At 39.5% G+C, this 23,237-nt stretch overlaps 35 non-coding genes across 35 annotated transcripts; all 35 read left to right on the top strand.

Moving 5' to 3' along the window:
* The first annotated feature begins 86 nt into the window (after positions 1-86).
* On the top strand, positions 87-159 carry Trnak-uuu (transfer RNA lysine (anticodon UUU)). The gene has a single exon. It is a non-coding gene; the product is annotated as a tRNA-Lys (tRNA).
* A 620-nt stretch (positions 160-779) lies between these two features.
* Positions 780-853, top strand: Trnan-guu (transfer RNA asparagine (anticodon GUU)). The gene has a single exon. It is a non-coding gene; the product is annotated as a tRNA-Asn (tRNA).
* A 5,224-nt stretch (positions 854-6,077) lies between these two features.
* Positions 6,078-6,151, top strand: Trnai-gau (transfer RNA isoleucine (anticodon GAU)). Its single transcript has one exon. It is a non-coding gene; the product is annotated as a tRNA-Ile (tRNA).
* An 822-nt stretch (positions 6,152-6,973) lies between these two features.
* Positions 6,974-7,047, top strand: Trnan-guu (transfer RNA asparagine (anticodon GUU)). The gene has a single exon. It is a non-coding gene; the product is annotated as a tRNA-Asn (tRNA).
* Positions 7,048-8,318: 1,271 nt separating this feature from the next.
* Trnan-guu (transfer RNA asparagine (anticodon GUU)) lies at positions 8,319-8,392 on the top strand. The gene has a single exon. It is a non-coding gene; the product is annotated as a tRNA-Asn (tRNA).
* A 129-nt stretch (positions 8,393-8,521) lies between these two features.
* Positions 8,522-8,594, top strand: Trnan-auu (transfer RNA asparagine (anticodon AUU)). The gene has a single exon. It is a non-coding gene; the product is annotated as a tRNA-Asn (tRNA).
* Positions 8,595-9,639: 1,045 nt separating this feature from the next.
* Trnan-guu (transfer RNA asparagine (anticodon GUU)) lies at positions 9,640-9,713 on the top strand. The gene has a single exon. It is a non-coding gene; the product is annotated as a tRNA-Asn (tRNA).
* A 137-nt stretch (positions 9,714-9,850) lies between these two features.
* Positions 9,851-9,923, top strand: Trnak-uuu (transfer RNA lysine (anticodon UUU)). Its single transcript has one exon. It is a non-coding gene; the product is annotated as a tRNA-Lys (tRNA).
* Positions 9,924-10,097: 174 nt separating this feature from the next.
* Positions 10,098-10,171, top strand: Trnas-gcu (transfer RNA serine (anticodon GCU)). The gene has a single exon. It is a non-coding gene; the product is annotated as a tRNA-Ser (tRNA).
* Positions 10,172-10,544: 373 nt separating this feature from the next.
* On the top strand, positions 10,545-10,618 carry Trnan-guu (transfer RNA asparagine (anticodon GUU)). Its single transcript has one exon. It is a non-coding gene; the product is annotated as a tRNA-Asn (tRNA).
* Positions 10,619-10,755: 137 nt separating this feature from the next.
* On the top strand, positions 10,756-10,828 carry Trnak-uuu (transfer RNA lysine (anticodon UUU)). Its single transcript has one exon. It is a non-coding gene; the product is annotated as a tRNA-Lys (tRNA).
* A 173-nt stretch (positions 10,829-11,001) lies between these two features.
* Positions 11,002-11,075, top strand: Trnas-gcu (transfer RNA serine (anticodon GCU)). Its single transcript has one exon. It is a non-coding gene; the product is annotated as a tRNA-Ser (tRNA).
* Positions 11,076-11,448: 373 nt separating this feature from the next.
* On the top strand, positions 11,449-11,522 carry Trnan-guu (transfer RNA asparagine (anticodon GUU)). Its single transcript has one exon. It is a non-coding gene; the product is annotated as a tRNA-Asn (tRNA).
* A 137-nt stretch (positions 11,523-11,659) lies between these two features.
* Trnak-uuu (transfer RNA lysine (anticodon UUU)) lies at positions 11,660-11,732 on the top strand. The gene has a single exon. It is a non-coding gene; the product is annotated as a tRNA-Lys (tRNA).
* Positions 11,733-11,906: 174 nt separating this feature from the next.
* On the top strand, positions 11,907-11,980 carry Trnas-gcu (transfer RNA serine (anticodon GCU)). Its single transcript has one exon. It is a non-coding gene; the product is annotated as a tRNA-Ser (tRNA).
* Positions 11,981-12,353: 373 nt separating this feature from the next.
* Positions 12,354-12,427, top strand: Trnan-guu (transfer RNA asparagine (anticodon GUU)). Its single transcript has one exon. It is a non-coding gene; the product is annotated as a tRNA-Asn (tRNA).
* A 137-nt stretch (positions 12,428-12,564) lies between these two features.
* On the top strand, positions 12,565-12,637 carry Trnak-uuu (transfer RNA lysine (anticodon UUU)). The gene has a single exon. It is a non-coding gene; the product is annotated as a tRNA-Lys (tRNA).
* Positions 12,638-13,014: 377 nt separating this feature from the next.
* Positions 13,015-13,087, top strand: Trnak-uuu (transfer RNA lysine (anticodon UUU)). Its single transcript has one exon. It is a non-coding gene; the product is annotated as a tRNA-Lys (tRNA).
* Positions 13,088-13,707: 620 nt separating this feature from the next.
* On the top strand, positions 13,708-13,781 carry Trnan-guu (transfer RNA asparagine (anticodon GUU)). The gene has a single exon. It is a non-coding gene; the product is annotated as a tRNA-Asn (tRNA).
* A 130-nt stretch (positions 13,782-13,911) lies between these two features.
* Trnak-uuu (transfer RNA lysine (anticodon UUU)) lies at positions 13,912-13,984 on the top strand. Its single transcript has one exon. It is a non-coding gene; the product is annotated as a tRNA-Lys (tRNA).
* A 1,002-nt stretch (positions 13,985-14,986) lies between these two features.
* Positions 14,987-15,060, top strand: Trnan-guu (transfer RNA asparagine (anticodon GUU)). The gene has a single exon. It is a non-coding gene; the product is annotated as a tRNA-Asn (tRNA).
* Positions 15,061-15,638: 578 nt separating this feature from the next.
* Trnak-uuu (transfer RNA lysine (anticodon UUU)) lies at positions 15,639-15,711 on the top strand. Its single transcript has one exon. It is a non-coding gene; the product is annotated as a tRNA-Lys (tRNA).
* Positions 15,712-16,083: 372 nt separating this feature from the next.
* Trnak-uuu (transfer RNA lysine (anticodon UUU)) lies at positions 16,084-16,156 on the top strand. Its single transcript has one exon. It is a non-coding gene; the product is annotated as a tRNA-Lys (tRNA).
* Positions 16,157-16,543: 387 nt separating this feature from the next.
* Positions 16,544-16,616, top strand: Trnak-uuu (transfer RNA lysine (anticodon UUU)). Its single transcript has one exon. It is a non-coding gene; the product is annotated as a tRNA-Lys (tRNA).
* A 1,263-nt stretch (positions 16,617-17,879) lies between these two features.
* Positions 17,880-17,952, top strand: Trnat-ugu (transfer RNA threonine (anticodon UGU)). The gene has a single exon. It is a non-coding gene; the product is annotated as a tRNA-Thr (tRNA).
* Positions 17,953-18,336: 384 nt separating this feature from the next.
* Positions 18,337-18,409, top strand: Trnak-uuu (transfer RNA lysine (anticodon UUU)). Its single transcript has one exon. It is a non-coding gene; the product is annotated as a tRNA-Lys (tRNA).
* Positions 18,410-18,784: 375 nt separating this feature from the next.
* Trnas-acu (transfer RNA serine (anticodon ACU)) lies at positions 18,785-18,857 on the top strand. Its single transcript has one exon. It is a non-coding gene; the product is annotated as a tRNA-Ser (tRNA).
* A 374-nt stretch (positions 18,858-19,231) lies between these two features.
* Trnat-ugu (transfer RNA threonine (anticodon UGU)) lies at positions 19,232-19,304 on the top strand. Its single transcript has one exon. It is a non-coding gene; the product is annotated as a tRNA-Thr (tRNA).
* Positions 19,305-19,476: 172 nt separating this feature from the next.
* Trnan-guu (transfer RNA asparagine (anticodon GUU)) lies at positions 19,477-19,550 on the top strand. Its single transcript has one exon. It is a non-coding gene; the product is annotated as a tRNA-Asn (tRNA).
* A 138-nt stretch (positions 19,551-19,688) lies between these two features.
* On the top strand, positions 19,689-19,761 carry Trnak-uuu (transfer RNA lysine (anticodon UUU)). The gene has a single exon. It is a non-coding gene; the product is annotated as a tRNA-Lys (tRNA).
* A 375-nt stretch (positions 19,762-20,136) lies between these two features.
* On the top strand, positions 20,137-20,209 carry Trnas-acu (transfer RNA serine (anticodon ACU)). The gene has a single exon. It is a non-coding gene; the product is annotated as a tRNA-Ser (tRNA).
* A 374-nt stretch (positions 20,210-20,583) lies between these two features.
* Positions 20,584-20,656, top strand: Trnat-ugu (transfer RNA threonine (anticodon UGU)). Its single transcript has one exon. It is a non-coding gene; the product is annotated as a tRNA-Thr (tRNA).
* A 1,529-nt stretch (positions 20,657-22,185) lies between these two features.
* Trnak-uuu (transfer RNA lysine (anticodon UUU)) lies at positions 22,186-22,258 on the top strand. The gene has a single exon. It is a non-coding gene; the product is annotated as a tRNA-Lys (tRNA).
* A 172-nt stretch (positions 22,259-22,430) lies between these two features.
* Positions 22,431-22,504, top strand: Trnai-gau (transfer RNA isoleucine (anticodon GAU)). The gene has a single exon. It is a non-coding gene; the product is annotated as a tRNA-Ile (tRNA).
* A 138-nt stretch (positions 22,505-22,642) lies between these two features.
* Positions 22,643-22,715, top strand: Trnak-uuu (transfer RNA lysine (anticodon UUU)). Its single transcript has one exon. It is a non-coding gene; the product is annotated as a tRNA-Lys (tRNA).
* The last annotated feature ends 522 nt before the right edge of the window (positions 22,716-23,237 follow it).

The following is a 23,237-nucleotide window of genomic DNA, read 5'->3' as shown; positions in this document are numbered from 1 at the left end:
GTACAGTAAGTTATTAATTTCAGGAGCCACAGCTTCGAAATCTTGAAATTGAAAAATTAGGTTTGTAAGACTAGCTGAAGCTTTGAGCCCTGCTAGCTCAGTCGGTAGAGCATTGGACTTTTAATCCAACGGTCAAGGGTTTGAGTCCCTTGTTGGGTGAAGTATCATTTATTCTATTAATTTTTTTTGAAACACTCGAACTTCTTTGAAAACGCCAGTTATTTTCAGAGTTTTTGTGAATGCTTAATAAGTTTCAGGCTCTCAAAAATAAACTTTTCTCATAGAACAAAGCTCGAATGATGCATAAAAAATCAGCCTACACAATTTATCGAGCTCTTGTGGAGCAATCGGCTAGAGCTTTCGGCTGTTAACCGCAAGATTGGTGGTTCAAGCCCACCCAGGAGCGAGAACAGTAGAACCTCAAAATCAGAGATTGCTGCAAAAAATATGTACACTAAATTGTTAATTTCAGGATCCAACGCTTCGAATTCTTGAATTTGAAAAAATAGGTTTGAAAGACTAGCGTAATCTTCGAGCCCTGATAGCGCAGTCGGTGGAGCGTTGGACTTGTAATCCAAAGGACAAGAGTTCGAGGCCCTTGTAGGGAGAAGTATCAAATCTTCTTTTAAATTTTTTGAAACAATCGCACTTCTTTGAAACGCCAGTTATTTTCCGAGTTTTCATGATTGCTTAATAAGTTTCAGGCTCTCAAAAATAAACTTTTCTCATAGAACAAAGCTCGAATGATGCATAAAAAATCAACCGACACATCTTATCGAGCTCTTGTGGCGCAATCGGCTAGCGCGTTGGGCTGTTAACCGAAAGGTTGGTGGTTCAAGCCCACCCAGGAGCGAGAACAATAGAATCTGAAAATCAGAGATTGCTGCGAAAAATGTGTGCACGTAGTTGTTAATTTCAGGATCCACAGCTTCGAATTCTTGACTTTGATGAAATTGAAAAATTAGGTTTGTAAGACTAGCTGATTCTTTGAGCCCTGCTAGCTCAGTCGGTAGAACGTTGGAATTTAAATGCAACGGTCAAAGGTTCGAGTCCTTTGTGGGGCGAAGTAGCATTTTTTCTATTAATTTTTTTTTGAAACAATCGAACTTCTTTGAAAGCGCCAGTTATTTTCAGAGTTTTTGTGAATGCTTAACAATTTTCAGGCTCTCAAAAATAAACTTTTCTCATATAACAAAGCTCGAATGATGCATAAAAAATCAACCGACACATGTTATCGAGCTGTTGTGACGGAATCGGCTCGCGCGTTCGGCTGTTAACCGGAAGGTTGTTGGATCAAGCCAACCCAGGAGCGAGAACAGTAGATCCTCCAAATCAGAGATTGCTGCAAAAAATATGTACAGTAAGTTATTAATTTCAGGAGCCACAGCTTCGAAATCTTGAAATTGAAAAATTAGGTTTGTAAGACTAGCTGAAGCTTTGAGCCCTGCTAGCTCAGTCGGCAGAGCATTGGACTTTTAATCCAACGGTCAAGGGTTTGAGTCCCTTGTTGGGTGAAGTATCATTTACTCTATTAATTTTTTTTGAAACACTCGAACTTCTTTGAAAACGCCAGTTATTTTCATAGTTTTCATGAATGCTTAATAAGTTTCAGGCTTCTCAAAAACAAACTTTTTTCATAGAACAAAGCTTGAATGATGCATAAAAAAATCAACTTCAAAATCAGAGATTGCTGCTCTGTTCCTTGGTGGTTCAAGCCCACCCAGGAGCGAGAACATGAGAATCTCAAAATCAGAGATTGCTGCAAAAAATGTGTGCACTAATTTATTAATTTCAGGATCCACAGCTTCGAATTCTTGAATTTGAAAAATAAGGTTTGTAAGACTAGCAGCATCTTTGAGCCCTGCTAGCTCAGTCGGTAGAGCGTTAGACTACTATTACAACGGTGAAGGGTTCGAGTTCCTTGTGGTGCGAAGAATCATTTCTTCTTTTAGTTTTTTTTGAAACACTCGAACTTCTTTGAAAACGCCAGTTATTTTCAGAGTTTTTGTGAAGGCTTAATAAGTTTCAGGCTCTCAAAAATAAACTTTTCTCATATAACAAAGCTCGAATGATGCATAAAAAATCAACCGACACATGTTATCGAGCTCTTGTGGCGCAACCGGCTAGCGCGTTCGACTGTGAACCGAAAGGTTCTTGGATCAAGCCAACCCAGGAGCGAGAACAGTAGAGCCTCTAAATCAAAGATTGCTGCAAAAAATGTGTGCACTTAGTTATTAATTTCAGGATCCACAGCTTCGAATTCTTGAATTTGAAAAATAAGGTTTGTAAGACTAGCATCATCGTTAAGCCCCGCTAGCTCAGTCGGTAGAGCGGTAGACTACTAATCCAACGGTGAAGTGTTCGAGTCCCTTGTGGTGCGAAGAATCATTGCTTCTATTAGTTTTTTTTGAAACACTCGAACTTCTTTGAAAACGCCAGTTATTTTCAGAGTTTTTGTGAATGCTTAATAAGTTTCAGGCTCTCAAAAATAAACTTTTCTCATATAACAAAGCTAGAATGATGCATAAAAAATCAACCGACACATGTTATCGAGCTCTTGTGGCGCAATCGTCTAGCGCGTTCGGCTGTTAACCGAAAGGTTGTTGGATCAAGCCAACCCAGGAGCGAGAACAGTAGATCCTCTAAATCAGAGATTGCTGCAAAAAATATGTACAGTAAGTTATTAATTTCAGGAGCCACAGCTTCGAAATCTTGAAATTGAAAAATTAGGTTTGTAAGACTAGCTGAAGCTTTGAGCCCTGCTAGCTCAGTCGGTAGAGCATTGGACTTTTAATCCAACGGTCAAGGGTTTGAGTCCCTTGTTGGTTGAAGTATCATTTATTCTATTAATTTTTTTTGAAACACTCGAACTACTTTGAAAACGCCAGTTATTTTCAGAGTTTTCATGAATGCTTACTAAGTTTCAGGCTCCCAAAAACAAACTTTTTTCATAGAACAAAGCTTGAATGATGCATAAAAAAAATCAACCTCAAAATCAGAGATTGCTGCTCTGTTCCTTGGTGGTTCAAGCCCACCCAGGAGCGAGAACATGAGAATCTCAAAATCAGAGATTGCTGCAAAAAATGTGTGCACTAAGTTATTAATTTCAGGATCCACAGCTTCGAATCTTGAATTTGAAAAATAAGGTTTGTAAGACTAGCAGCATCTTTGAGCCCTGCTAGATCAGTCGGTAGAGCGTTAGACTACTATTCCAACGGTGAAAGGTTCGAGTCCCTTGTGGTGCGAAGAATAATTTCTTCTTTTAGTTTTTTTTTGAAACACTCGACCTTCTTTGAAAACGCCAGTTATTTTCAGAGTTTTTGTGAATGCTTAATAAGTTTCAGGCTCTCAAAAATAAACTTTTCTCATATAACAAAGCTCGAATGATGCATAAAAAATCAACCGACACATGTTATCGAGCTCTTGTGGCGCAATCGTCTAGCGCGTTCGGCTGTTAACCGAAAGGTTGTTGGATCAAGCCAACCCAGGAGCGAGAACAGTAGATCCTCTAAATCAGAGATTGCTGCAAAAAATGTGTGCACTAAGGTATTAATTTCAGGATCCACAGCTTCGAATTCTTGAATTTGAAAAATAAGGTTTGTAAGACTAGCATCATCCTTGAGCCCTGCTAGCTCAGTCGGTAGAGAGTTAGACAACTAATCCAACGGTGGAGGGTTCGAGTCCCTTGTGGTGCGAAGAATCATTTCTTCTATTAGTTTTTTTTGAAACACTCGAACTTCTTTGAAAACGACAGTTATTTTCAGAGTTTTTGTGAATGCTTAATAAGTTTCAGGCTCTCAAAAACAAACTTTTCTCATATAACAAAGCTCGAATGATGCAAAAAAAATCAACCGACACATGTTATCGAGCTCTTGTGGCGCAATCGGCTAGCGCGTTCGGCTGTTAACCGAGAGGTTGGTGATTCAAGACCACCCAGGAACAAGAACAGAATAACCTCAAAAGCTGAGATTGCTACAAAAATTGTGTGCACTAAGTAATTAATTTCAGGATCCACAGCTTCGAATTCTTGAATTTGAAAAATAAGGTTTGTAAGACTAGCAGCATCTTTGAGCCCTGCTAGCTCAGTCGGTAGAGCGTTAGACTACTAATCCAACGGTGAAGTGTTCGAGACCCTTGTGGTGCTATTAGTCTTTTTTGAAACACTCGAACTTTTGTGAAAACGCCAGTTATTTTCAGAGTTTTTTTGAATGCTTAAGAAGTTTCAGGCTCTCAAAAATAAACTTTTCTCATATAACAAAGCTCGAATGATGCATGAAAAATCAACCGACACATGTTATCGAGCTCTTGTGGCGCAATCGGCTATCGCTTTCGGCGGTTAACCGAAAGGTTGGTGGTGCAAGCCCACCCAGGAGTGAGAACAGGAGAATCTTAAAATCAGAGATTACTGCAAAAAATGTGTGCACTAAGTTATTAATTTCAGGATCCACAGCTTCGAATTCTTGAATTTGAAAAATAAGGTTTGTAAGACTAGCATCATCCTTGAGCCCTGCAAGCTCAGTCGGTAGAGAGTTAGACTACTATTCCAACGGTGAAGGGTTCGAGTCCCTTGTGGTGCGAAGAATCATTTCTTCTATTAGTTTTCTTTAAACACGCGAACTTCTTTGAAAACGCCAGTTATTTTCAGAGTTTTTGTGAATGCTTAATAAGTTTCAGGCTCTCAAAAATAAACTTTTCTCATATAACAAAGCTCGAATGATGCATAAAAAATCAACCGACACATGTTATCGAGCTCTTGTGGCGCAATCGGCTAGCGCGTTCGACTTTCAACCGAAAGGTTGTTGGATCAAGCCAACCCAGGAGCGAGAACAGTAGATCCTCTAAATCAGAGATTGCTGCAAAAAATGTGTGCAGGAAGTTATTAATTTCAGGATCCACAGCTTCGAATTCTTGAATTTGAAAAATAAGGTTTGTAAGACTAGCAGCATCTTTGAGCCCTGCTAGCTCAGTCGGTAGAGCGTTAGACTACTAATCCAACAGTGAAGGGTTCGAGAACCTTGTGGTGCTTTTAGTATTTTTTGAAACACTCGAACTTTTGTGAAAACGCCAGTTATTTTCAGAGTTTTTTTGAATGCTTAATAAGTTTCAGGCTCTCAAAAATAAACTTTGTTTTCTCATATAACAAAGCTCGAATGATGCATGAAAAATCAACCGACACATGTTATCGCGCTATTGTGGCGCAATCGGCTAGCGCGTTACGCTGTTAACCGAAAGGTTTTTGGATCAAGCCAACCCAGGAGCGAGAACATGAGAATCTCAAAATCAGAGATTGCTGCAAAAAATGTGTGCACTAAGTTATTAATTTCAGGATCCACAGCTTCGAATTCTTGAATTTGAAAAATAAGGTTTGTAAGACTAGCAGCAGCTTTGAGCCCTGCTAGCTCAGTCGGTAGAGCATTAGACTACTAATCCAACGGTGAATGGTTCGATTCCCTTGTGCTGCGAAGAATCATTTCTATTAGTTTTTTTTAATCACTCTAACTTCTTTGAAAACGCCAGTTATTCCGAGTTTTCATGAACGCTTAATAAGTTTCAGGCTCTCAAAAACAAACTTTTTTCATAGAACAAAGCTTGAATGATGCATAAAAATCAACCTACAAATGTTATCGAGCTCTTGTGGCGCAATCGGCTAGCGCATTCGGCTGTCAACCGAAAGGTAGTTGGATCAAGTCAACCCAGGAGCGAGAACAGTAGATCCTCTAAATCAGAGATTGCTGCAAAAAATATGTACAGTCAGTTATTAATTTCAGGAGCCACAGCTTCGAATTCTTGAAATTGAAAAATTAGGTTTGTAACACTAGCTGAATCTTTGAACCCTGCTAGCTCAGTCGGTAGAGCGATGGACTTTTCTTCCAACGGTCAAGGGTTCGAGTCCATTGTGGGGCGAAGAAACATTTCTTCTTTTAATTTTTTTTGAAACAATCGAACTTCTTTGAAAGCGCCAGTTAATTTCAGAGTTTTTGTGAATGCTTAATATGTTTCAGGCTGTCAAAAATAAACTTTTCTCACAGAACAAAGCTCGAATGATGCATAAAAAATCAACCGACAAATGTTGTCGAGCTCTTGTGGCGCAATCGGCTAGCGATTTCGGCTGATAACCGAAAGGTTGATGGTTCAAGCCCACCCAGGAGCGAGAACAGGAGAATCTCAAAATCAGAGAATGCTGCAAAAAATGTGTGCATTAAGTTATTAATTTCAGGATCCACAGCTTCGAATTCTTGAATTTGAAAAATTAGTTTTGCAAGAGTAGCTGCATCTTGGAGCCCTGCTAGCTCAGTCGGTAGAGAGTTAGCCTATTAATCCAACAGTGAAGCGTTCGAGTCCCTTGTGGTGCGAAGAATCATTTACTCTATTAGTTTTTTTGAATCACTCGAACTTCTTTGAAAACGCCGGTTATTTTCCGAGTTTTCATAATTACTTAATAAGTTTCAGGCTCTCAAAAATAAACTTTTTTCATAGAACAAAGCTCAAATGATGGATAAAAATCAACCTACTCAATTTAGCGAGCTCTTGCGGAGCAATCGGCTAGCGCTTTCGGCTGTTTACCGTAAGATTGGTGGTTCAAGCCCACCCAGGAGCGAGAACAGTAGAACCTCAAAATCAGAGATTGCTGCTAAAGATATGTACACTAAGTTATTAATTTCAGGATCCAACGCTTCGAATTCTTGAATTTGAAAAAATAGGTTTGAAATACTAGCTAAATCTTTGAGCTCTGATAGCTCAGTCGTTTGAGCGTTGGACTTTCAATCCAACGGTCAAGGGTTCGCGTCCCTTGTGGGGCGAAGTAACCTTTCTTCTATTAATGTTTTTTGAAACAATCGAAATTCTTTGAACGCGCCAGTTAATTTCAGAGTTTTTGTGAATGCTTAATATGTTTCAGGTTGTCAAAAATAAACTTTTCTCACAGAACAAAGCTCGAATGATGCATAAAAAATCAAGCGACAAATGTTGTCGAGCTCTTGTGGCGCAATCGGCTAGCGCTTTCGGCTGTTAACCGAAAGGTTGATGGTTCAAGCCCACCCAGGAGCGAGAACAGGAGAATCTCAAAATCAGAGAATGCTGCAAAAAATGTGTGCATTAAGTTATTAATTCCAGGATCCACAGCTTCGAATTCTTGAATTTGAAAAATTAGTTTTGCAAGAGTAGCTGCATCTTGGAGCCCTGCTAGCTCAGTCGGTAGAGAGTTAGACTATTAATCCAACAGTGAAGCGTTCGAGTCCCTTGTGGTGCGAAGAATCATTTACTCTATTAGTTTTTTTGAATCACTCGAACTTCTTTGAAAACGCCGGTTATTTTCCGAGTTTTCATAATTACTTAATAAGTTTCAGGCTCTCAAAAATAAACTTTTTTCATAGAACAAAGCTCAAATGATGGATAAAAAATCAACCTACTCAATTTAGCGAGCTCTTGCGGAGCAATCAGCTAGCGGTTTCGGCTGTTTACCGTAAGATTGGTGGTTCAAGCCCACCCAGGAGCGAGAACAGTAGAACCTCAAAATCAGAGATTGCTGCTAAAGATATGTACACTAAGTTATTAATTTCAGGATCCAACGCTTCGAATTCTTGAATTTGAAAAAATAGGTTTGAAATACTAGCTAAATCTTTGAGCTCTGATAGCTCAGTCGTTTGAGCGTTGGACTTTCAATCCAACGGTCAAGGGTTCGCGTCCCTTGTGGGGCGAAGTAACCTTTCTTCTATTAATGTTTTTTGAAACAATCGAAATTCTTTGAACGCGCCAGTTATTTTCAGAGTTTTTGTGAATGCTTAATATGTTTCAGGCTCTCAAAAATAAACTTTTCTCAAAGAACAAAGCTTGAATGATGCATAAAAAATCAACCTACACCTGTTATCGAGCTCTTGTGGCGCAATCGGCTAGCGCGTTCGGCTGTTAACCGAAAGGTTGTTGAATCAAGCCAACCCAGGAGCGAGAACAGTAGATCCTCTAAATCAGAGATTGCTGCAAAAAATATGTACAGTAAGTTATTAATTTCAGGAGCCACAGCTTCGAATTCTTGAAATTGAAAAATTAGCTTTGTAACACTAGCTGAATCTTTGAACCCTGCTAGCTCAGTCGGTAGAGCGATGGACTTTTCATCCAACGGTCAAGGGTTCGAGTCCATTGTTGGGCGAAGAAACATTTCTTCTTTTAATTTTTTTGAAACAATCGAACTTCTTTGAAAGCGCCAGTTAATTTCAGAGTTTTTGTGAATGCTTAATATGTTTCAGGCTGTCAAAAATAAACTTTTCTCACAGAACAAAGCTCGAATGATGCATAAAAAATCAAGCGACAAATGTTGTCGAGCTCTTGTGGCGCAATCGGCTAGCGCTTTCGGCTGTTAACCGAAAGGTTGATGGTTCAAGCCCACCCAGGAGCGAGAACAGGAGAATCACAAAATCAGAGAATGCTGCAAAAAATGTGTGCACTAAGTTCTTAATTTCAGGATCCACAGCTTCGAATTCTTGAATTTGAAAAATTAGGTTTGTAAGAGTAGCTGCATCTTTCAGCCCTGCTAGCTCAGACGGTAGAGCGTTAGACTATTAATCCAACGGTGAAGGGTTCGAGTCCCTTGTGGTGCGAAGAATCATTTACTCTATTAGTTTTTTTGAATCACTCGAACTTCTTTGAAAACGCCGGTTATTTTCCGAGTTTTCATAATTACTTAATAAGTTTCAGGCTCTCAAAAATAAACTTTTTTCATAGAACAAAGCTCAAATGATGGATAAAAAATCAACCTACTCAATTTATCGAGCTCTTGTGGAGCAATCGGCTAGCGCTCTCGGCTGTTTACCGTAAGATTGGTGGTACAAGCCCACCCAGGAGCGAGAACAGTAGAACCTCAAAATGAGAGATTGCTGCAAAAGATATGTACACTAAGTTATTAATTTCAGGATCCAACGCTTCGAATTCTTGAATTTGAAAAAATAGGTTTGAAATACTAGCTAAATCTTTGAGCTCTGATAGCTCAGTCGGTAGAGGGTTGGACTTTTAATCCAACGGTCAAGGGTTCGAGTCCCTTGTGGGGCGAAGTAACCTTTCTTCTATTAATGTTTTTTGAAACAATCGAATTTCTTTGAAAGCGCCAGTTATTTTCAGAGTTTTTGTGAATGCTTAATATGTTTCAGGCTCTCAAAAATAAACTTTTCTCATAGAGCAAAGCTCGAATGATGCATAGAAAAATCAACCTTCACAATTTATCGAGCTCATGTGGAGCAATGGGCTAGCGCGTTATGCTGATAACCGAAAGATTGGTGGTTCAAGCCCACCCAGGAGCGAGAACAGTAGAACCTCAAAATCAGAGATTACTGCAAATTTCAGGATCCAACGCTTCGAATTCTTGAATTTGAAAAAATAGGTTTGAAGACTAGCATAATCTTTGAGCCCTGATAGCTCAGTCGGTGGAGCGTTGGACTTGTAATCCAAAGGACAAGAGTTCGAGGCCCTTATAGGGAGCAGTATCAATTCTTCTATTATATTTTTTGAAACAATCGCACTTCTTTGAAACGCCAGTTATTTTCCGAGTTTTCATGATTGCTTAATAAGTTTCAGGCTCTCAAAAATACACTTTTCTTATAGAACAAAGCTCGAATGATGCATAAAAAATCAACCGACACATGTTATCGAGCTCTTGTGGCGCAATCGGCTAGCGCGTTCGGCTGTTAACCGAAAGATTGGTGGTTCAAGCCCACCCAAGAGCGAGAACAGTAGAAACTCAAAATCATAGATTGCTGCAAAAAAGTGTGAACTAAGTTGTTAATTTCAGGATCCACAGCTTCGATTTCTTGAATTTGATGAATTTGAAAAATTAGGTTTGTAAGACTAGCTGAATCTTTGAGCCCTGCTAGCTCAGTCGGTAGAACGTTGGACTTTTAATCCAACGGTCAAGGGTTCGAGTCCCTTGTGGGGCGGAGTAACATTTATTCAATTAATTTTTTTTGAAACACTCGAACTTCTTTGAAAACGTCAGTTATATTCCGAGTTTTCATGAACGCTTAATAAGTTTCAGGCTCTCAAAAACAAACTTTTTTCATAGAACAAAGCTTGAATGATGCATAAAAAAATCAACCTACACAAGTTCTGGAGCTCTTGTGGCGCAATCGGCTAGCGCGTTCGACTGCTAACCGAATGATTGGTGGTTCAAGCCCACCCAGGAGCGAGAACAGTAGAACCTCAAAATCAGAGATTGCTGCAAAAAATATGTACACTAAGTTATTAATTTCAGGATCCAACGCTTCGAATTCTTGAATTCGAAAAAATAGGTTTGAAAGACTAGCATAATCTTTGAGCCCTGATAGCTCAGTCGGTGGAGCGTTGGACTTGAAATCCAAAGGACAAGAGTTCGAGGCCCTTGTAGGGAGAAGTATCAATTCTTCTATTAGATTTTTTGAAACAATCGCACTTCTTTGAAACGCCAGTTATTTTCCGAGTTTTCATGATTGCTTAATAAGTTTCAGGCTCTCAAAAATACACTTTTCTTATAGAACAAAGCTCGAATGATGCATAAAAAATCAACCGACACAAGTTCTGGAGCTCTTGTGGCGCAATCGGCTAGCGCGTTCGGCTGTTAACCGAAAGATTGGTGGTTCAAGCCCACCCAAGTGCGAGAACAGTAGAAGCCCAAAATCATAGATTGCTGCAAAAAAGTGTGTACTAAGTTGTTAATTTCAGGATCCACAGCTTCGATTTCTTGAATTTGATGAATTTGAAAAATTAGGTTTGTAAGACTAGCTGAATCTTTGAGCCCTGCTAGCTCAGTCGGTAGAACGTTGGACTTTTAATCCAACGGTCAAGGGTTCGAGTCCCTTGTGAGGCGGAGTAACATTTATTCAATTAATTTTTTTTGAAACACTCGAACTTCTTTGAAAACGTCAGTTATATTCCGAGTTTTCATGAACGCTTAATAAGTTTCAGGCTCTCAAAAACAAACTTTTTTCATAGAACAAAGCTTGAATGATGCATAAAAAATCAACCTACACAAGTTCTGGAGCTCTTGTGGCGCAATCGGCTAGCGCGTTCGACTGCTAACCGAATGATTGGTGGTTCAAGCCCACCCAGGAGCGAGAACAGTAGAACCTCAAAATCAGAGATTGCTGCAAAAAATATGTACACTAAGTTATTAATTTCAGGATCCAACGCTTCGAATTCTTGAATTCGAAAAAATAGGTTTGAAAGACTAGCATAATCTTTGAGCCCTGATAGCTCAGTCGGTGGAGCGTTGGACTTGAAATCCAAAGGACAAGAGTTCGAGGCCCTTGTAGGGAGAAGTATCAATTCTTCTATTAGATTTTTTGAAACAATCGCACTTCTTTGAAACGCCAGTTATTTTCCGAGTTTTCATGATTGCTTAATAAGTTTCAGGCTCTCAAAAATACACTTTTCTTATAGAACAAAGCTCGAATGATGCATAAAAAATCAACCGACACAAGTTCTGGAGCTCTTGTGGCGCAATCGGCTAGCGCGTTCGGCTGTTAACCGAAAGATTGGTGGTTCAAGCCCACCCAAGAGCGAGAACAGTAGAAACCCAAAATCATAGATTGCTGCAAAAAAGTGTGTACTAAGTTGTTAATTTCAGGATCCACAGCTTCGAATTCTTGAATTTGATGAATTTGAAAAATTAGGTTTGTAAGACTAGCTGAATCTTTGAGCCCTGCTAGCTCAGTCGGTAGAGCGTTGGACTTTTAATCCAACGGTCAAGGGTTCGAGTCCCTTGTGGGGCGGATTAACATTTATTCAATTAATTTTTTTTGAAACACTCGAACTTCTTTGAAAACGTCAGTTATATTCCGAGTTTTCATGAACGCTTAATAAGTTTCAGGCTCTCAAAAACAAATTTTTTTCATAGAACAAAGCTTGAATGATGCATAAAAAAATCAACCTACACAAGTTCTGGAGCTCTTGTGGCGCAATCGGCTAGCGCGTTCGACTGCTAACCGAATGATTGGTGGTTCAAGCCCACCCAGGAGCGAGAACAGTAGAACCTCAAAATCAGAGATTGCTGCAAAAAATATCTACACTAAGTTATTAATTTCAGGATCCAACGCTTCGAATTCTTGAATTCGAAAAAATAGGTTTGAAAGACTAGCATAATCTTTGAGCCCTGATAGCTCAGTCGGTGGAGCGTTGGACTTGTAATCCAAAGGACAAGAGTTCGAGGCCCTTGTAGGGAGAAGTATCAATTCTTCTATTATATTTTTTGAAACAATCGCACTTCTTTGAAACGCCAGTTATTTTCCGAGTTTTCATGATTGCTTAATAGGTTTCAGGCTCTCAAAAATACACTTTTCTTATAGAACAAAGCTCGAATGATGCATAAAAAATCAACCGACACATGTTATCGAGCTCTTGTGGCGCAATCGTCTAGCGCGTTCGGCTGTTAACCGAAAGATGGGTGGTTCAAGCCCACCCAAGAGCGAGATCAGTAGAAACTCAAAATCATAAATTGCTGCAAAAAAGTGTGCACTAAGTTGTTAATTTCAGGATCCACAGCTTCGAATTCTTGAATTTGATGAATTTGAAAATTTAGGTTTGTAAGACTAGCTGAATCTTTGAGCCCTGCTAGCTCAGTCGGTAGAGCGTTGGACTTTTAATCCAACGGTCAAGGGTTCGAGTCCCTTGTGGGGCGGAGTAACATTTATTCAATTAATTTTTTTTGAAACACTCGAATTTCTTTGAAAACGCCAGTTATATTCCGAGTTTTCATGAACGCTTAATAAGTTTCAGGCTCTCAAAAATAAACTTTTCTCATAGAACAAAGCTCGAATGATGCATAAAAAATTCAACATACAAAATTTATCGAGATCATGTGGAGCAATCGGCTAGCGCGTTCGGCTGATAACCGAAAGATTGCTGGTTCAAGCCCACCCAGGAGCGAGAACAGTAGAACCTCAAAATCAGAGATTGCTGCAAAAAATATGTACACTAAGTTATTAATTTCAGGATCCAACGCTTCGAATTCTTGAATTTGAAAAATTAGGTTTGTAAGACTAGCTGAATCTTTGAGCCCTGCTAGCTCAGTCGGTAGAGCGTTGGACTTTTAATCCAACGGTCAAGGGTTCGAGTCCCTTGTGGGGCGGAGTAACATTTATTCAATTAATTTTTTTGAAACACTCGAACTTCTTTGAAAACGTCAGTTATATTCCGAGTTTTCATGAACGCTTAATAAGTTTCAGGCTCTCAAAAACAAATTTTTTTCATAGAACAAAGCTTGAATGATGCATAAAAAAATCAACCTACACAAGTTCTGGAGCTCTTTTGGCGCAATCGGCTAGCGCGTTCGACTGCTAACCGAATGATTGGTGGTTCAAGCCCACCCAGGAGCGAGAACAGTAGAACCTCAAAATCAGAGATTGCTGCAAAAAATATGTACACTAAGTTATTAATTTCAGGATCCAACGCTTCGAATTCTTGAATTCGAAAAAATAGGTTTGAAAGACTAGCATAATCCTTGAGCCCTGATAGCTCAGTCAGTGGAGCGTTGGACTTGTAATCCAAAGGACAAGAGTTCGAGGCCCTTGTAGGGAGAAGTATCAATTCTTCTATTATATTTTTTGAAACAATCGCACTTCTTTGAAACGCCAGTTATTTTCCGAGTTTTCATGATTGCTTAATAGGTTTCAGGCTCTCAAAAATACACTTTTCTTATAGAACAAAGCTCGAATGATGGATAAAAAATCAACCGACACATGTTAATTAGCTCTTGTGGCGCAATCGGCTAGCGCGTTCGGCTGTTAACCGAAAGATTGGTGGTTCAAGCCCACCCAAGAGCGAGATCAGTCACAATCATAAATTGCTGCAAAAAAGTGTGCACTAAGTTGTTAATTTCAGGATCCACAGCTTCGAATTCTTGAATTTGATGAATTTGAAAATTTAGGTTTGTAAGACTAGCTGAATCTTTGAGCCCTGCTAGCTCAGTCGGTAGAGCGTTGGACTTTTAATCCAACGGTCAAGGGATCGAGTCCCTTGTGGGGCGGAGTAACATTTATTCAATTAATGTTTTTTGAAACACTCGAATTTCTTTGAAAACACCAGTTATATTCCGAGTTTTCATGAACGCTTAATAAGTTTCAGCTCTCAAAAATAAACTTTTCTCATAGAACAAAGCTCGAATGATGCACAAAAAATTCAACCTACAAAAATTATCGAGATCATGTGGAGCAATCGGCTAGCGCGTTCGGCTGATAACCGAAAGATTGCTGGTTCAAGCCCACCCAGGAGCGAGAACAGTAGAACCTCAAAATCAGAGATTGCTGCAAAAAATATGTACACTAAGTTATTAATTTCAGGATCCAACGCTTCGAATTCTTGAATTTGAAAAAATAGGTTTGAAAGACTAGCGTAATCTTTGAGCCCTGATAGCTCAGTCGGTGGAGCGTTAGACTTGTAATCCAAAGGACAAGAGCCCACCCAGGAGCGAGAACAGTAGAACCTCAAAATCAGAGATTGCTGCAAAAAATATGTACACTAAGTTATTAATTTCAGGATCCAACGCTTCGAATTCTTGAATTTGAAAAAATAGGTTTGAAAGACTAGCGTAATCTTTGAGCCCTGATAGCTCAGTCGGTGGAGCGTTAGACTTGTAATCCAAAGGACAAGAGCCCACCCAGGAGCGAGAACAGTAGAACCTCAAAATCAGAGATTGCTGCAAAAAATATGTACACTAAGTTATTAATTTCAGGATCCAACGCTTCGAATTCTTGAATTTGAAAAAATAGGTTTGAAAGACTAGCGTAATCTTTGAGCCCTGATAGCTCAGTCGGTGGAGCGTTAGACTTGTAATCCAAAGGACAAGAGTTGTAGGGAAAAGTATCAAATCTTCTTTTAAATTTTTTGAAACAATCGCACTTCTTTGAAACGCCAGTTATTTTCCGAGTTTTCATGATTGCTTAATACGTTTAAGGCTCTCAAAAATAAACTTTTCTCATAGAAAAAAGCTCGAATGATGCATAAAAAATCAACCGACACATGTTATCGAGCTCTTGTGGCGCAATCGGCTAGCGCGTTCGGATGTTAACCGAAAGGTTGGTGGTTCAAGCCCACCCAGGAGCGAGAACATGAGAATCTGAAAATCAGAGATTGCTGCAAAAAATGTGTGCACTAAGGTGTTAATTTCAGGATCCACAGCTTGGAATTCTTGAATTTGATGAATTTGAAAAATTAGTTGTGCAAGACTAGCTGAATATTTGAGCCCTGCTAGCTCAGTCGGTAGAGCGTTGGACTTTTAGTCCCTTGTGGGGCGGAGTAACATTTATTCAATTAATTTTTTTTTGAAACACTCGAACTGATTTGAAAACGCCAGTTATATTCCGAGTTTTCAATAAAGCTTAATAAGTTTCAGGCTCTCAAAAAAAATTTTCTCTCTTAGAACAAAGCTCGAATGATGCATTAAAAAAATCAACCTACACAATTTATCGAGCTCATGTGGAGCAATCGGCTAGCGCGTTAGGCTGTTACCCGAAAGATTGGTGGTTCAAGCCCACCCAGGAGCGAGAACAGTAGAACCTCAAAATCAGAGAATGCTGCAAAAAATAAGTGCACTAAGTTATTAATTTCAGGATCGACAGCTTCGAATTCTTGAATTTGATGAACTTGAAAAATTAGGTTAGTAAGACCAGCTGAATCTTTGAGCCCTGCTAGCTCAGCGGGTAGAGCGTTGGACTTTTAATCCAACGGTCAAGGGTTCGAGTCCCTTGTGGGGCGAAGTAGCATTTCTTCTATTAATTTTTTTTGAAACAATCGAACTTCTTTGAAAGCGCCAGTTATTTTCAGAGTTTTTGTGAATGCTGAATAAGTTTCAGGCTCTCAAAAATAAAATTTTCTCATATAACAAAGCTCGAATGATGCATTAAAAATCAACCGACACATTTTATCGAGCTGTTGTGGGGGAATCGGCTAGCGCGTTCGGCTGTTAACCGAAAGGTTGGTGATTCAAGACCACCCAGGAGCGAGAACATGAGAATCTGAAAATCAGAGATTGCTGCAAAAAATGTGTGCACTAAGGTGTTAATTTCAGGATCCACACGAATTCTTGAATTTGATGAATTTGAAAAATTAGTTGTGTTGAATATTTGAGCCCTGCTAGCTCAGTCGGTAGAGCGTTGGACTTTTAATCCAACGGTCAAGGGTTCGAGTCCCTTGTGGGGCGCAGTAACAATTATTCAATTAATTTTTTTTGAAACACTCGAACTTCTTTGAAAACGCCAGTTATATTCCGAGTTTTCAAAAAAGCTTAATAAGTTTCAGGCTCTCAAAAATAAGTTTTTCTCATAGAACAAAGCTCGAATGATGCATAAAAAAAATCAACCTACACAATTTATCGAGCTCATGTGGAGCAATCGGCTAGCGCGTTAAGCTGATAACCGAAAGATTGGTGGTTCAAGCCCACCCAGCAGCGAGAACAGTAGAACCTCAAAATCAGAGAATGCTGCGAAAAATAAGTGCACTAAGTTATTAATTTCAGGATCGACAGCTTCGAATTCTTGAATTTGATGAATTTGAAAAATTAGGTGTGCAAGACTAGCTGAATATTAGAGCCCTGCTAGCTCAGTCGGTAGAGCGTTGGACTTTTAATCCAACGGTCAAGTGTTCGAGTCCCTTGTGGGGCGGAGTAACATTTATTCAATTAATTTTTTTTGAAACACTCGAACTTCTTTGAAAACGCCAGTTATATTCCGAGTTTTCAATAAAGCTTAATAAGTTTCAGGCTCTCAAAAATAAATTTTTCTCATAGAACAAAGCTCGAATGATGCATCAAAAAATCAACCTACACAATTTAGCGAGCTCATGTGGAGCAATCGGCTAGCGCGTTAGGCTGTTAACCGAAAGATTGGTGGTTCAAGCCCACCCAGGATCGAGAACAGTAGAACCTCAAAATCAGAGAATGCTGCAAAAAATATGTGCACTAGTTATTAATTTCAGGATCCACAGCTTCGAATTCTTGAATTTGATGATTTTGAAAAATTAGGTTTGTAAGACTAGCTGAATCTTTGAGCCCTGCTAGCTCAGTCGGTAGAGCGTTGCACTTTTAATCCAACGGTCAAGGGTTCGAGTCCCCTGTTGGGCGAAGTAGCATTTCTTCTATTAATTTTTTTTGAAACAATCGAACTTCTTTGAAAGCGCCAGTTATTTTCCGAGTTTTTGTGAATGCTTAATAAGTTTCAGGCTCTCAAAAATAAACTTTTCTTATATAACAAAGCTCGAATGATGCATAAAAAATCAACCGACACACGTTATCGAGCTGTTGTGGGGGAATCGGCTAGCGCGTTCGTCTGATAACCGAAAGGTTGGTGATTCAAGACCACCCAGGAGCGAGAACATGAGAAACTTAAAATCAGAGATTGCTGAAAAAAATGTGTGCACTAAGGTGTTAATTTCAGGATCCACAGCTTCGAATTCTTGAATTTGACGAATTTGAAAAATTAGGTTTGTAAGACTAGCTGATTATTTGAGCCCTGCTAGCTCAGTCGGTAGAGCGTTGCACTTTTAATCCAACGGTCAAGGGTTCGAGTCCCCTGTTGGGCGAAGTAGCATTTCTTCTATTAATTTTTTTTGAAACAATCGAACTTCTTTGAAAGCGCCAGTTATTTTCCGAGTTTTTGTGAATGCTTAATAAGTTTCAGGCTCTCAAAAATAAACTTTTCTTATATAACAAAGCTCGAATGATGCATAAAAAATCAACCGACACATGTTATCGAGCTGTTGTGGGGGAATCGGCTAGCGCGTTCGGCTGTTAACCGCAAGGTTGGTGGTTCAAGCCCACCCAGGAGCGAGAACATGAGAATCTGAAAATCAGAGATTGCTGCAAAAAATGTGTACACTAAGTTATTAATTTCAGGATCCAACGCTTGAAAGACTAGCGTAATCTTTGAGCCTTGATAGCTCAGTCGGTGGAGCGTTGGACTTGTAATCCAAAGGACAAGAGTTCGAGCCCCTTGTAGGGAGAGGTATCAAATCTTCTTTTAATTTTTTTGAAACAATCGCACTTCTTTGAAACGCCAGTTATTTTCCGAGTTTTCATGATTGCTTAATAAGTTTAAGGCTCTCAAAAATAAAATTTTTCTCATAGAACAAAGCTCGAACGATGCATAAAAAATCAACCGACAAATGTTGTCGAGCTCTTGTGGCGCAATCGACTAGCGCGTTCGGCTGTTAACTGAAAGGTTGGTGGTTCAAGCCCACCCAGGAACGAGAACATGAGATTCTGAATATCAGAGATTGCTGCAAAAAATGTCTGCACTAAGGTGTTAATTTCAGGATCCACAGCTTCGAATTCTTGAATTTGATGAATTTGAAAAATTAGGTTTGTAAGACTAGCTGAATCTTTGGGCCCTGCTAGCTCAGTCGGTAGAGCGTTGGACTTTTAATCCAACGGTCAAGGGTTCGAGTCCTTTGTGGGGCGGAGTAACATTTATTCAATTAACTTTTTTTGAAACACTCGAACTTCTTTGAAACGCCAGTTATTTTCCGAGTTTTCATGATTGCTTAATAAGTTTCAGGCTCTCAAAAATAAACTTTTAAACTTTTCTCATAGAACAAAGCTCGAATGATGCATAAAAAATCAACCGACACATGTTATCGAGCTGTTGTGGGGGAATCGGCTAGCGCGTTCGGCTGTTAACCGCAAGGTTGGTGGTTCAAGACCACCCAGGAGCGAGAACATGAGAATCTGAAAATCAGAGATTGTTCCAAAAAATGTTTTCAGGATCCACAGCTTCGAATTCTTGAATTTGATGAATTTGAAAAATTAGGTTTGTAAGACTAGCTGAATATTTGAGCCCTGCTAGCTCAGTCGGTAGAGCGTTAGACTACTAATCCAACGGTGAAGGGTTCGAGTCCCTTGTGATGCGAAGTATCAATTCTTCTGTTATATTTTTTGAAACAATCGCACTTCTTTGAAACGCCAGTTATTTTCCGAGTTTTCATGATTGCTTAATAAGTTTCAGGCTCTCAAAAATATACTTTTCTCATAGAACAAAGCTCGAATGATGCATAAAAAATCAACCGATACATGTTAACGAGCTGTTGTGGGGGAATCGGCTAGCGCGTTCGGCTGTTAACCGCAAGGTTGGTGGTTCAAGCCCACCCAGGAGCGAGAACATGAGAATCTGAAAATCAGAGATTGCTGCAAAAAATTTGCACACTAAGTTATTAATTTCAGGATCCAACGCTTCGAATTCTTGAATTTGAAAAAATAGGTTTGAAAGACTAGCGTAATCTTTGAGCCCTGATAGCTCAGTCGGTGGAGCGTTGGACTTGTAATCCAAAGGACAAGAGTTCGAGCCCCTTGTAGGGAGAGGTATCAAATCTTCTTTTAATTTTTTTGAAACAATCGCACTTCTTTGAAACGCCAGTTATTTTCCGAGTTTTCATGATTGCTTAATAAGTTTAAGGCTCTCAAAAATAAAATTTTTCTCATAGAACAAAGCTCGAACGATGCATAAAAAATCAACCGACAAATGTTGGCGAGCTCTTGTGGCGCAATCGGCTAGCGCGTTCGGCTGTTAACCGAAAGGTTGGTGGTTCAAGCCCACCCAGGAACGAGAACATGAGATTCTGAATATCAGAGATTGCTGCAAAAAATGTCTGCACTAAGGTGTTAATTTCAGGATCCACAGCTTCGAATTCTTGAATTTGATGAATTTGAAAAATTAGGTTTGTAAGACTAGCTGAATCTTTGAGCCCTGCTAGCTCAGTCGGTAGAGCGTTGGACTTTTAATCCAACGGTCAAGGGTTCGAGTCCTTTGTGGGGCGGAGTAACATTTATTCAATTAACTTTTTTTGAAACACTCGAACTTCTTTGAAACGCCAGTTATTTTCCGAGTTTTCATGATTGCTTAATAAGTTTCAGGCTCTCAAAAATAAACTTTTAAACTTTTCTCATAGAACAAAGCTCGAATGATGCATAAAAAATCAACCGACACATGTTATCGAGCTGTTGTGGGGGAATCGGCTAGCGCGTTCGGCTGTTAACCGCAAGGTTGGTGGTTCAAGACCACCCAGGAGCGAGAACATGAGAATCTGAAAATCAGAGATTGTTCCAAAAAATGTTTTCAGGATCCACACCTTCGAATTCTTGAATTTGATGAATTTGAAAAATTAGGTTTGTAAGACTAGCTGAATATTTGAGCCCTGCTAGCTCAGTCGGTAGAGCGTTAGACTACTAATCCAACGGTGAAGGGTTCGAGTCCCTTGTGATGCGAAGTATCAATTCTTCTGTTATATTTTTTGAAACAATCGCACTTCTTTGAAACGCCAGTTATTTTCCGAGTTTTCATGATTGCTTAATAAGTTTCAGGCTCTCAAAAATAAACTTTTCTCATAGAACAAAGCTCGAATGATGCATAAAAAATCAACCGATACATGTTAACGAGCTGTTGTGGGGGAATCGGCTAGCGCGTTCGGCTGTTAACCGCAAGGTTGGTGGTTCAAGCCCACCCAGGAGCGAGAACATGAGAATCTGAAAATCAGAGATTTCTGCAAAAAATTTGCACACTAAGTTATTAATTTCAGGATCCAACGCTTCGAATTCTTGAATTTGAAAAAATAGGTTTGAAAGACTAGCGTAATCTTTGAGCCCTGATAGCTCAGTCGGTGGAGCGTTGGACTTGTAATCCAAAGGACAAGAGTTCGAGCCCCTTGTAGGGAGAGGTATCAAATCTTCTTTCAATTTTTTTGAAACAATCGCACTTCTTTGAAACGCCAGGTATTTTCTGAGTTTTCATGATTGCTTAATAAGTTTAAGGTTCTCAAAAATAAACTTTTCTCATAGAACAAAGCTCGAACGATGCATAAAAAATCAACCGACAATCGGCTAGCGCAATCAACCGACAACTTGTGGCGCAATCGGCTAGCGCGTTCGGCTGTTAACCGAAAGGTTGGTGGTTCAAGCCCACCCAGGAGCGAGAACATGAGAATCTGAAAATCAGAGATTGCTGCAAAAAATGTCTGCACTAAGGTGTTAATTTTTTTGAAACAATCGCACTTCTTTGAAACGCCAGGTATTTTCTGAGTTTTCATGATTGCTTAATAAGTTTAAGGCTCTCAAAAATAAACTTTTCTCATAGAACAAAGCTCGAACGATGCATAAAAAATCAACCGACAATCAATCTTGTGGCGCAATCGGCTAGCGCGTTCGGCTGTTAACCGAAAGGTTGGTGGTTCAAGCCCACCCAGGAGTTTTCATGATTGCTTAATAATAGAACAAAGCTCGAACGATGCATAAAAAATCAACCGACAATCGGCTAGCGCAATCAACCGACAACTTGTGGCGCAATCGGCTAGCGCGTTCGGCTGTTAACCGAAAGGTTGGTGGTTCAAGCCCACCCAGGAGCGAGAACATGAGAATCTGAAAATCAGAGATTGCTGCAAAAAATGTCTGCACTAAGGTGTTAATTTTTTTGAAACAATCGCACTTCTTTGAAACGCCAGGTATTTTCTGAGTTTTCATGATTGCTTAATAAGTTTAAGGCTCTCAAAAATAAACTTTTCTCATAGAACAAAGCTCGAACGATGCATAAAAAATCAACCGACAATCAATCTTGTGGCGCAATCGGCTACCGCGTTCGGCTGTTAACCGAAAGGTTGGTGGTTCAAGCCCACCCAGGAGCGAGAACATGAGAATCTGAAAATCAGAGATTGCTGCAAAAAATGTCTGCACTAAGGTGTTAATTTCAGGATCCACAGCTTCGAATTCTTGAATTTGATGAATTTGATGAATTAGAACAAAGCTCGAACGATGCATAAAAAATCAACCGACAATCAATCTTGTGGCGCAGGTATTTTCTGAGTTTTCATGATTGCTTAATAAGTTTAAGGCTCTCAAAAATAAACTTTTCTCATAGAACAAAGCTCGAACGATGCATAAAAAATCAACCGACATAAAAATTCAACGATGCATAAAAAATCAACGATGCATAAAAATTCATCATACAAAGCTCGAACGATGCATAAAAAATCAACCGACAATCAATCTTGTGGCGCAATCGGCTAGCGCGTTCGGCTGTTAACCGAAAGGTTGGTGGTTCAAGCCCACCCAGGAGCGAGAACATGAGAATCTGAAAATCAGAGATTGCTGCAAAAAATGTCTGCACTTAGGTGTTAATTTCAGGATCCACAGCTTCGAATTCTTGAATTTGATGAATTTGAAAAGGTTTGTAAGACTAGCTGAATCTTTGAGCCCTGCTAGCTCAGTCGGTAGAGCGTTGGACTTTTAATCCAACGGTCAAGGGTTCGAGTCCCTTGTGGGGCGGAGTAACATTTATTCAATTAATTTTTTTGAACCACTCGAACTTCTTTGAAAAAGCCAGTTATATTCCGAGTTTTCATGAACGCTTAATAAGTTTCAGGCTCTCAAAAACAAACTTTTTTATAGAACAAAGCTTGAATGATGCACAAAAAAATCAACCGAAACATGTTATCGAGCTCTTGTGGCGCAATCTGCTAGCGCGTTCGGCTGATAACCGAAAGATTGATGGTTCAAGCCCACCCAAGAGCGAGAACAGTAGAAACTCAAAATCATAGATTGCTGCAAAAAAAGTGTGCACTAAGTTGGTAATTTCAGGATCCACAGCTTCGAATTCTTGAATTTGATGAATTTGAAGAATTAGGTTTGTAAGACTAGCTGAATCTTTGAGCCCTGCTAGCTCAGTCGGTAGAGCGTTGGACTTTTAATCCAACGGTCAAGGGTTCGAGTCCCTTGTGGGGCGGAGTAACATTTATACAATTAATTTTTTTTGAAACACTCGAACTTCTTTGAAAACGCCAGTTAATCTCCGAGTTTTCATGAACGCTAAATAAGTTTCAGGCTCTCAAAAACAAACTTTTTTCATAGAACAAAGCTTGAATGATGCATAAAAAATCAACCTACACAAGTTCTCGAGCTCTTGAGGCGCAATCGGCTAGCGCATTCGACTGTCAACCGAAAGATTGGTGGTTCAAGCCCACCCAGGAGCGAGAACAGTAGAACCTCAAAATCAGAGATTGCTGCAAAAAATATGTACACAAAGTTATTAATTTAAGGATCCAACGCTTCGAATTCTTGAATTTGAAAAAATAGGTTTGAAAGACTAGCATAATCTTTGAGCCCTGATAGCTCAGTCGGTGGAGCGTTGGACTTGTAATCCAAATGACAAGAGTTCGAGGACCTTGTAGGGAGAAGTATCAATTCTTCTATTATATTTTTTGAAACAATCGAAATTCTTTGAAACGCCAGTTATTTTCCGAGTTTT

Source organism: Symsagittifera roscoffensis, chromosome 7 (genome assembly GCF_963678635.1).
Source record: "Symsagittifera roscoffensis chromosome 7, txSymRosc1.1, whole genome shotgun sequence".
NCBI classification, from domain to species: Eukaryota; Metazoa; Xenacoelomorpha; order Acoela; family Convolutidae; genus Symsagittifera; species Symsagittifera roscoffensis.
The sequence above is the reverse complement of the archived record's forward strand: the minus strand, read 5'-3'. Positions and strand labels throughout refer to the sequence as shown.